The sequence below is a fragment of the Vulpes lagopus genome, chromosome 11 (assembly GCF_018345385.1).
Source record: "Vulpes lagopus strain Blue_001 chromosome 11, ASM1834538v1, whole genome shotgun sequence".
Classification (NCBI taxonomy): domain Eukaryota; kingdom Metazoa; phylum Chordata; class Mammalia; order Carnivora; family Canidae; genus Vulpes; species Vulpes lagopus.
Genome location: NC_054834.1, coordinates 65667557 through 65676833, shown reverse-complemented (window position 1 = coordinate 65676833; position 9277 = coordinate 65667557). Strand labels below are relative to the sequence as shown.

At 39.7% G+C, this 9277-nt stretch overlaps 1 non-coding gene across 1 annotated transcript; it reads left to right on the top strand.

Annotated features, from left to right (window-relative positions):
• Nucleotides 1–313: 313 nt before the first annotated feature.
• Nucleotides 314–420, top strand: LOC121472438. The gene has a single exon (XR_005982905.1). It is a non-coding gene; the product is annotated as a U6 spliceosomal RNA (small nuclear RNA).
• The last annotated feature ends 8857 nt before the right edge of the window (nt 421–9277 follow it).

Below are 9277 nucleotides of genomic sequence, written 5' to 3'. Positions count from 1 at the left end.
CCAGGGATCCCTAACCATTATTTTTTTAAAAGATTTTATTTATTTATTCATAGAGACAGAGAGACAGAGGCACAGGCAGAGGGAGAAGCAGGCTCCATGCAGGGAGCCCGATGTGGGGACTCGATCCAGGGTCCCCAGGATCACACCCCAGGCTTCAGGCGGCGCTAAACCACTGTGCCACCGGGGCTGCCCTTGTTTAACCATTATATTGTACACCTGAAACTAATACAACACTGTATATTGATTATAATTCAATAAAGAAAAAGATTTTAAAATGTTAAAAGAGAGAGAGAGGAGAAAGAAAAGTAGAATGGTGCTCGCTTCGGCAGCACATATACTAAAATTGGAACGATACAGAGAAGATTAGCATGGCCCCTGCGCAAGGATGACACGCAAATTCGTGAAGCGTTCCATATTTTTCCTGAAAACTTCGCACTGACTGGTCATCATCGGCTGGAAGGCCTGGTGGATTTTTCACAACTCGGAGAGGAACCCAATATCTGCTCCTTGGTGTGGTGGTTGAGGGCCCAGGCTTTGAAGCCAGATGGCCTTGGTGCTAATCAGTGCCTTCACCACTTACCACTCTAAGCCTCAGTTTGTTCATCTGCAAAAAGGGAATAATGAGGAGTATCCAACTCACCTGGTTACTTTAAGAAATAAGTAAAGACAGCCCACATAAAAGTAAAAAAAAAAAAAAAAGAAAAAAAAAAGAAAAGTAGAATGGTGATTGCCAGAGGCTGGAGGGAGGGTGGTATGGGGAGGTTTTTAAAAAAATTAATTTACTTAAAAAAAAAAGATTTATTTGAGAGAGAGAGAGAGAGAGCAGAAACAGGGGAAGGAGCAAATAGAGAGGAAGAAACAGTCTCCTCACTGAGCAAGGAGCCCAATGTGGGGCTTGATCTCAGGATCTGGAAATCATGACCTGAGCCAAAGGTAACCAACTGAGCCACCCAGGTGCCCCTTAATTAATTTACTTTTTATATAATCTCTACACCCAGTGTGGAGCTTAAATTCACAACTGTTAAGATCAAGAATCAGGGACACCCGGGTGGCTCAGTGGTTGAGCATCTGCCTTTGACTCAGGGTATGATCCTGGAGACCTGGGATCGAGTCCCACATCAGGCTCCCTGAATGGCGCCTGCTTCTCCTTCTGTCTATGCCTCTGCCTCTCTCTGTCTCTCATGAATAAATAAATAAAATCTTAAAAAAAAAAAAAAAAAAGATCAGGAATCAGACACAGACTAAGCCAGCCAGGCTACCCATGGGGAGTTTTTTTATAGGTACAAAGTTTCAGTTTGGGAAGATGAAAAAAGTTCTTGAGATAGGGAGTGGTTAAAACTAAAAATAAAAAGGGAGAGAGAGAGATAGAGGGTGGTAATGGTTGGGCAACAATGTCAGTATGCTTCATGCTAATGAACAATATACTTAAAAATGGTTAATATGGCTTATTTTTAAAAAGATCTTATTAGAGAGAGAGAGAGAGAGAGAGAGAATGAGCCGGGGGAGAGGCAGAAGGAGAAGAACAAGCAGATTCCTTGCTGAGCAGGGAGCTCAACTTGGGGCTTGATCCCAGGACCCCACGATCATGACATGAGCTAAAGGCAGATGCTTAATTGAGCCACCCAGGAGCCCCAAGCATATTTTATAAAATGTATATTTTGATATAATCAAAAAAGATTTGGGCTTTGCATTACAACTGGCTAATGTACTAATATTAGCTAGGATTAAATCAAACTACTGTAACAATTAGGGGTAGCCTGTGTGGCTCAGCAGTTTAGCGCTACCTTCAGCCCAGGGCATGATCCTGAGACTGGGGATCCAGTCTCATGTCTGGCTCCCTGCATGGAGCCTGCTTCTCCCTCTGCCTGTGTCTCTCATGAATAAATAAATATTTTTTAAAAAAAACCTACTGTAACAATTAGACCTAAAGTAAATAGTTAAAACAAAATAGAATTTTATTTCTTTCTCCCTCAACAGATTAGGGAAGATGTTCCCAGTTAGTGGGAGGATGAAGAGAAAGAGCTTCTACTCAGAGTAATTATTTATGAGCACTGTCATGTATAACTTATTCCTGCTGAGATGATTCCAGCCATCCTCATCACCACTCCAGCCCCCAAGAGAAAAGGGTGTGAAGAAGACTCATGGTGCAGTTACGGACTGAGCCTGCTGGCCCTGATGCTGGCACATATCATTTCCTCTCACACTCCATTGATTGTGACTGAGTCCTATGGAAACTCAGATATTATATAAGAGAAGATAAAGAATTTTGGAGGACAATCTCTAAAAATAAAAAAAACAAAATATGTGGGAATATACATCTAACTGAAATAGTAATTATCTCCAGAGGTAAGATTACAGGAAACACTTTTTATATATAATTTTGAAGTGCTTGTATTTTTTATAACAAACATATGTTACTATTACAATCAGAAACTACAAAGTAACACCAGGGTGGAGGGAATAACAATAAAATGTTTGCATAAAAGCTGAAGCCAAAAAACATACAAAAAATACAAAGAACGCATTAAACTCTGTGTTAAAAAAAAAACAAACTACTAACCTCCTAGTTAAAAAAAAAAAAAAGAAAAGAAAAGAAAGAAAGAAAGAAAAAGAAAAGCCGAACTCAATCAGTAAAAACATAAATCCAACCTGAATTTCCATCACAGGAGAATGGGTAAATAAATGATGGTATAATTATATAAGTGATTCTTAGAATAGTAAAAATCAATGAATAATATCTACACACAACACTGTGGTTGAACCTTTAATGAAAAAGTCATAAAAGGGAGGACCTGAGTAGCTCAGTGACTGAGCATCTGCCTTCATCTCAGGTCATGATCCCAGGGTCCCCACTCAGCAAAGAGGCTGCTTCTTCCTCTCCCTCTCTCTGTCCCTTCCTCTGCTTGTCCTCTCTCTCTCTCTCTCTCAAATAAATAAAATCTTCAAAAATAGTGGTAGAAGACTTAGTTGCTGTATTTACCATTTTTATAAAACATACATTTACCTGGTAAAAACTATATTGTTTTGAATTTTTATTATGAGTATGTTTTAAAAGTAAGCAGGAGGAAAAAAAAAGTAAGCAGAAGGGCATAATGAATCCCCAAAGAACATCACTCAGATTAAATAATGCTTAATATTTTGCCATCTTTGTATAATTGCTTTTTTTCTTGGTACAGTATTTTGATGCAAATCCCAGATATGTCATGTATGTCTATATACTTTAATAAGTATGTAATAAATAAATTTATAGGCATTTTTTTACACAGCACCAATGCCATGACCACATTAACAGAATTAGCAATAATTGGTATTATCTCCATCCATAATCAAATGTCTCCAATTATTTAAAAAACATGACTTTAATTAAAGTTTTATTTTTATTTAAGTAATCTCTACACCCAATGTGGGGCTCAAACTCATGACCCTGAGGTAAAGAGTAGTATGCTCTTCTGTCTGAATCAGCTAGGTGCCCCCAAAATATGACTTTTAATAGCTGATTCATTGAAATCAGGATTCACACACGACTTCTGGTTGCCATGTCTCTAGGACTCCTGATCTGAGACAGCTGTTCTCCTATTCCTTTTTTCCCCCGTGCCTTGCAGAAACTGAATCAACTGTTCCTGTAGAATATCTATGCTCTGGATTTGTCTGTTGTTCCATATGATGACATTTAACTTACCCTTTTATTGTCTATATTCGCTATAAATGAAACTTCGTTCCTTATAACAACTGTCTGTTAACTACATTGGAATTAAAATTTAAAAAAAAAGCAAAGAGCATGAAGATTTTGGTTTCACTGCATAAATAAGACCAAAATATGTGTGCATATGTATGAATAAACTACAAAATATAAAATAGTATGCAAATGCACACAAAAAATTAATCAATTAGAAAAACTTGTTTTACATACACGTGCATAAAAATATATTCAGTCTCAAGTAGTTAGTGAAATGGAAATAAAAATAGAGTCATCATTAAAATAAAAAGCTCTTGAGGTCTGTTTATTTTATTTTTTTTTTTTAATTTTTTATTTTTTTTATTATTTATGATAGTCACAGAGAGAGAGAGAGAGGCAGAGACACAGGCGGAGGGAGAAGCAGGCTCCATGCACCGGGAGCCCGATGTGGGATTCGATCCCGGGTCTCCAGGATCGCGCCCTGGGCCAAAGGCAGGCGCCAAACCGCTGCGCCACCCAGGGATCCCCTATTTTTTTTTTTTAATTTTCATTCTTATTTTTTAAAAAATATTTTATTTATTTATTCATGAGAGACACAGAGAGAGAGACAGAGACATAGGCAGCAGGAGAAGCAGGCTCCCTGCAGGGAGCCGGATGTGGAATTCCATCCAAGAATCCCAGGATCATGATCAGAGCCAAAGGCAGACGCTCAACCACTGAGCCACGCAGTTGCCCCTTGAGGCCTATTTATATTCATGTTGGACTTTAGGATTGAGGCTATGAGCGTCCGGAGGAATATGATGGCAGGTTGGGATGTCTGGGTGGCTCTGTGGTTGAGCATCTGCCTCTGGTTCAAGGCGTAATCCTGGAGTTCTAGGATCGAGTCCCATATGGGGCTCCCCATAGGGAGCCTGCTTCTCCCTCTAACTGTGTCTCTGCCTCTCACTCTGTCTCTCATGAATAAATAAGTAAAATCTTTAAAAAAAAAACAGTAAGTCTGCTGTAAAGAAATTTCCCTCAACCACTGGGGATATTTGGTTGCCCCAAAATACATTTAATACAGGAAGACCATTCCCTGGCGTATCCCAAGGGCTGGAATATTGTCTGGAATATATAGGCTTCTCAAATACTTTCAGTCAAATTGAAATCCATATACTGGGTGCTTCTGGCTGGCTCAGTCCATAGCGCGATGCAACTCTTGGGTTGTGAATTCGAACCCCATGTTGAAGGTACAGTTTACTTAAAAAAAAAAATCCATTTACTGGAATACTGTGTAATTGTTTGAAAAGCATAAAGTAAATGTACACGTATCTACATTGACATGCCATAATACCCATAAATACTGTTGCATAAAACAGCAGGTCATACAATAGTAAATATAGGATGAGTCAATTTTTATAAAATATACTTTAAGTATATCTAGAATGGATTGGGGCACCTGGCTGAATCAGTTGGTGGAACATACAACTCTTGATCTCAGGGTTGTGGGTTCAAGCTCCACATTGTGTTCAGAGCTTCCTTAAAAAATAAAATCTTAGGGGCACCTGGATAGCTCAGTCTGCTGAGCATCCGACTCTCAGTTTCGGCTCAGGTCATGATCTCAGGATTGTGAGATCAAGCTCTGAACCCAGCTCATGTGCTGGGCATGGAGCCTGCTTAAGAGTCTCTCTCTTTCTGCTCCCTATCTAAAATACATAAATAAATTAAGGGATCCCTGGATGGCTCAGCGATTTAGTGCCTGCCTTCAGCCCAGGGTGTGCTCCTGGAGTCCTGGGATTGGGTCCCACATCGGGCTCCCTGCATGGAGCCTGCCTCTCCCTCTCTCTGTGTCTCTCATGAATAAATAAATAAAATCTTTAAAAAAATAAGTAAATTAATTTTTAAAAATGAAATCTTTTATTTTTATTTTTTTTCCAAAAATCTTTTAAAATAGAATTAATGGGTAAATGTGTGATAAAATGAAGTGTTAATTGTAGAATTTAGTTGGTGGTTATACAGGTTTTTCCTGTGCAATTTATTCAGTTTTCAGTTAATTTATTTTATCATGAAAATGTTTATCGGAGGATCCCTGGGTGGCTCAGCGGTTGGGGACCTGCCTTCCGCCCAGGGTGTGATCCTGGAGTCCCAGGATCGAGTCCCGTGTCAGGCTCCCTGCATGGAGCCTGCTTCTCCCTCTGTCTGTGTCTCTGTCTCTCTCTCTCTCCATGTCTCTCATGAATAAATAAATAAAATCTTTAAAAAAAAAAAAAAAGAAAATATTTATCACAAAATGTTGAGAAAATATATGTGTATAAAAATCTGTTATTTCTGAAGAGTGCATTGGGGATAAGGATGGAACTTTTCAGATTATGTACTTTATATAAAGCAAAAATTGTAAATGATTCTTTGATACAGTAATTCCACTTTAGGAATTTCTAAATTCCACTATCCTATCATAGTAAGTCTAAATATGGAAAATACAGAAATATAGAAACAATTTTCATGCTGGAATTATTAAAAAAATGTGGAAATATCCTAAATGTCCAATAACAGGAGAATGATCATATTATGGTGTAGTAATTAGGATCATTCTAAATGGTAAAGACAATGTAATAATATGGCAAATCCTTATAGCACATTTCATGATAAAAATGGATACAAAAGCTTGGTGACTGGGACGCCTGGGTGGCTTAGCGGTTGAGCGCCTGCCTTTGGCCCTGGCCGTGATTCTGGAGTCCTGGGATCGAGCCTGCTTCTCTCTCTGCCTGTGTCTCTGCCTCTCTCTCTCTCTCTGTGTGTGTGTCTCACGAATGAATAAATAAGTAAAATCTTAAAAAAAAAAAAAAAAAAAAGCTTGGTGACATGATTACAATTATTATTATTATTTTTTTTTAGGGAAACCTGGGTTGCTCAGTGTTTGAGCCTTTGGCTCCGGGCATGATCCGTGGGTCCTGGGATCGAGTCCCACATCGGGCTCCCTGAAGGGAACCTGCTTCTCCCTCTGCTTATGTTTCTGCCTTTGTGTGTCTCTTATAAATAAATTAATATAATCTTTAATTTTTTTTTAATTTTAAGTAATCTAAAGTCAATATGGGTCTTGAACTAACAAATCCTAGATCTAAAGGTGCATGCTCTACTGACTGAACCAGCCCGGTGTCCCTACTATGCTTTTTTTTTTTTTTTTTTTTTTTAATTTTTTATTTATTTATGATAGTCACAGAGAGAGAGAGAGGCAGAGACACAGGCGGAGGGAGAAGCAGGCTCCATGCACCGGGAGCCTGATGTGGGATTCGATCCCGGGTCTCCAGGATCGCGCCCTGGGCCAAAGGCAGGCGCCAAACCACTGCGCCACCCAGGGATCCCCCTACTATGCTTTTTAAAAATGGTACATATAGGGGCACCTGGGTGGCTCAGTCAGTTAAGCGTCTGCTTACAGCTCAGGTCATGATCCCATGATCCCTGCTCAGTGGAGAGCCTGCTTCTCCCTCTCTTCCTCTGCTGCTCCCTCTGCTTGTGCACACTGTGTCAAATAAATAAATAAAATCTTTTAAAAAATTAAAAAATAAATAAAAATGGTACATATAGACCACATAGTGTTATCATATGACCGAACAATTCCATTCTTAGGTAGATATCCAAGAGAAATGAAAATATATGTCCACACAAAAAGTTGTATATGAATGTTCACAGCAGCATTATTCAAAATAGCTAACAAGTGTAAAAAGTCAAACGTCTGTCAACTGATAAATGAGGAAACAAAGTTTGATATATCCGTACAATGGAATACTATTTGGCAATAAAAAAATACAGTACTGGAGTGCCTGGGTGGCTCGGTTGGTTAAGTGTCTGACTCTTGATCTCAGTTCAGGTCTTGATCTGAGTCCTGAGATCAAGCCCTGAGTTGGGCTCCATGCTGGGAGTGGAGCCTACTTAAAAACAAAAACCGGGGATCCCTGGGTGGCTCAGCGGTTTGGTGCCTGCCTTTGGCCCAGGGCGCGATCCTGGAGTCCCGGGATTGAGTCTCGCGTCGGGCTCCTAGCATGGAGCCTGCTTCTCCCTCTGCCTCTCTCTCTCTCCTCTGTGTCTATCATAAATAAATAAATAAATCTTTAAAAAAAAAAAAAAAACAGTAGTGACACATGCTACAATATGAATGAACCATGAAAACATTATGCTAAGTGAGAGAAACCAGACTCAAAAGACACATATTGCAGTTCATTTACTTGAAATGTCTAGAACAGGCAAATCTATGAGACAAGTAAATTAGTGGTTGCCCAGGGCTGTGGGGAAAGGGGATATGGGACTTGGCTGGGGGTGGGGGGGTATGAATAATGATATGTTCTAAAATTGATTGGGGAAGGGCACCTGAGTGGTTCAATTGGTTAAGCTTCCAACTCCTGGTTTCCACTCAAGTGGTGATCTCGGGGTCATGAGATTGAGTCCTGCATCCAGCTGCAAGCTCAGCAGAGTCTGCTGGAGGTTCTTCCTCTCTCTGCCCCTCCACCCACTCTTGCTCTTTCTCTAAAATAAAAAAAAATAATAAAATGTGATGATTGCACAGCTCTGAATATACTAAAAACTATTGAATTGTACACTTTAAATGGGTGAACTGTATGGTATGTGAGTTGTATCTCAAAGCTGTTACAAAAAAGTTTTCTAGTGGTACAGTTAGGAAATTGAAGGAAAAATACATGTACGGACACCTGGGTTGCATTGTCTGAAGGTACAATGGCTCAGGGAGTGATCCTGGGTCCGGGAATCGAGTCCCATATTAGGCTTCCTGTGAGGAGCCCGCTTCTCTCTCTGCCTATGTCTGTGCCTCTCTCTCTCCCTCTCATGATAAAAAAATAAATCTTAAAAAAAAAAAAAAAAAGAAAAAGAAAAAGAAATATATCTGTGGTGGTGAAATTATGGATAATTAGAGGGGCACCTGGGTGGCTCAGTCAATTTAGTGTCATCCTTCCACAGAGGTCATGATCCCAGGGTCCTCGGACTGAGACCCTAGAAGGCTCCTTGCTCACCAGGGAAACTTCTCCCCTGCTTGTGTTCTCTCATTCTCTCTGCCAAGTAAATGAATGAATAAATCTTTAAAAAAATATATGGGTAATTCGAGTAAGTTCTACTTCCCTGTATTTTCCAATTGTTATTAGTATCTATTACTTTTTAGATTTTTTTTCTTTTTTCTTTTTTTTTTTTTAAAGATTTTATTTATTTTTTATTTTTTTTTAATTTTTATTTATTTATGATAGTCACACAGAGAGAGAGAGAGAGAGAGAGAGGCAGAGACACAGGCAGAGGGAGAAGCAGGCTCCATGTACCGGGAGCCTGACGTGGGATTCGATCCCGGGTCTCTAGGATCAGGCCCTGGGCCAAAGGCAGGCGCCAAACCGCTGCACCACCCAGGGATCCCTAGATTTTTTTTCTTAAGTAAACTCTAATCCCAAGGTGGAGCTTGAAATCACAATCCCAAGACCTGCATGTTCCACTGACTGAGCCAGCCAGGCGCTCCAAGTATGTATTACTTTTACAAGGAGAGAAGAAACTTTAAAAAAAAAAAAAAAAAAAAAAAGCACCAGACGCCAGATGCCTGGGTGGCTCAGGGGTTGAGCGTCAGACTTTGGC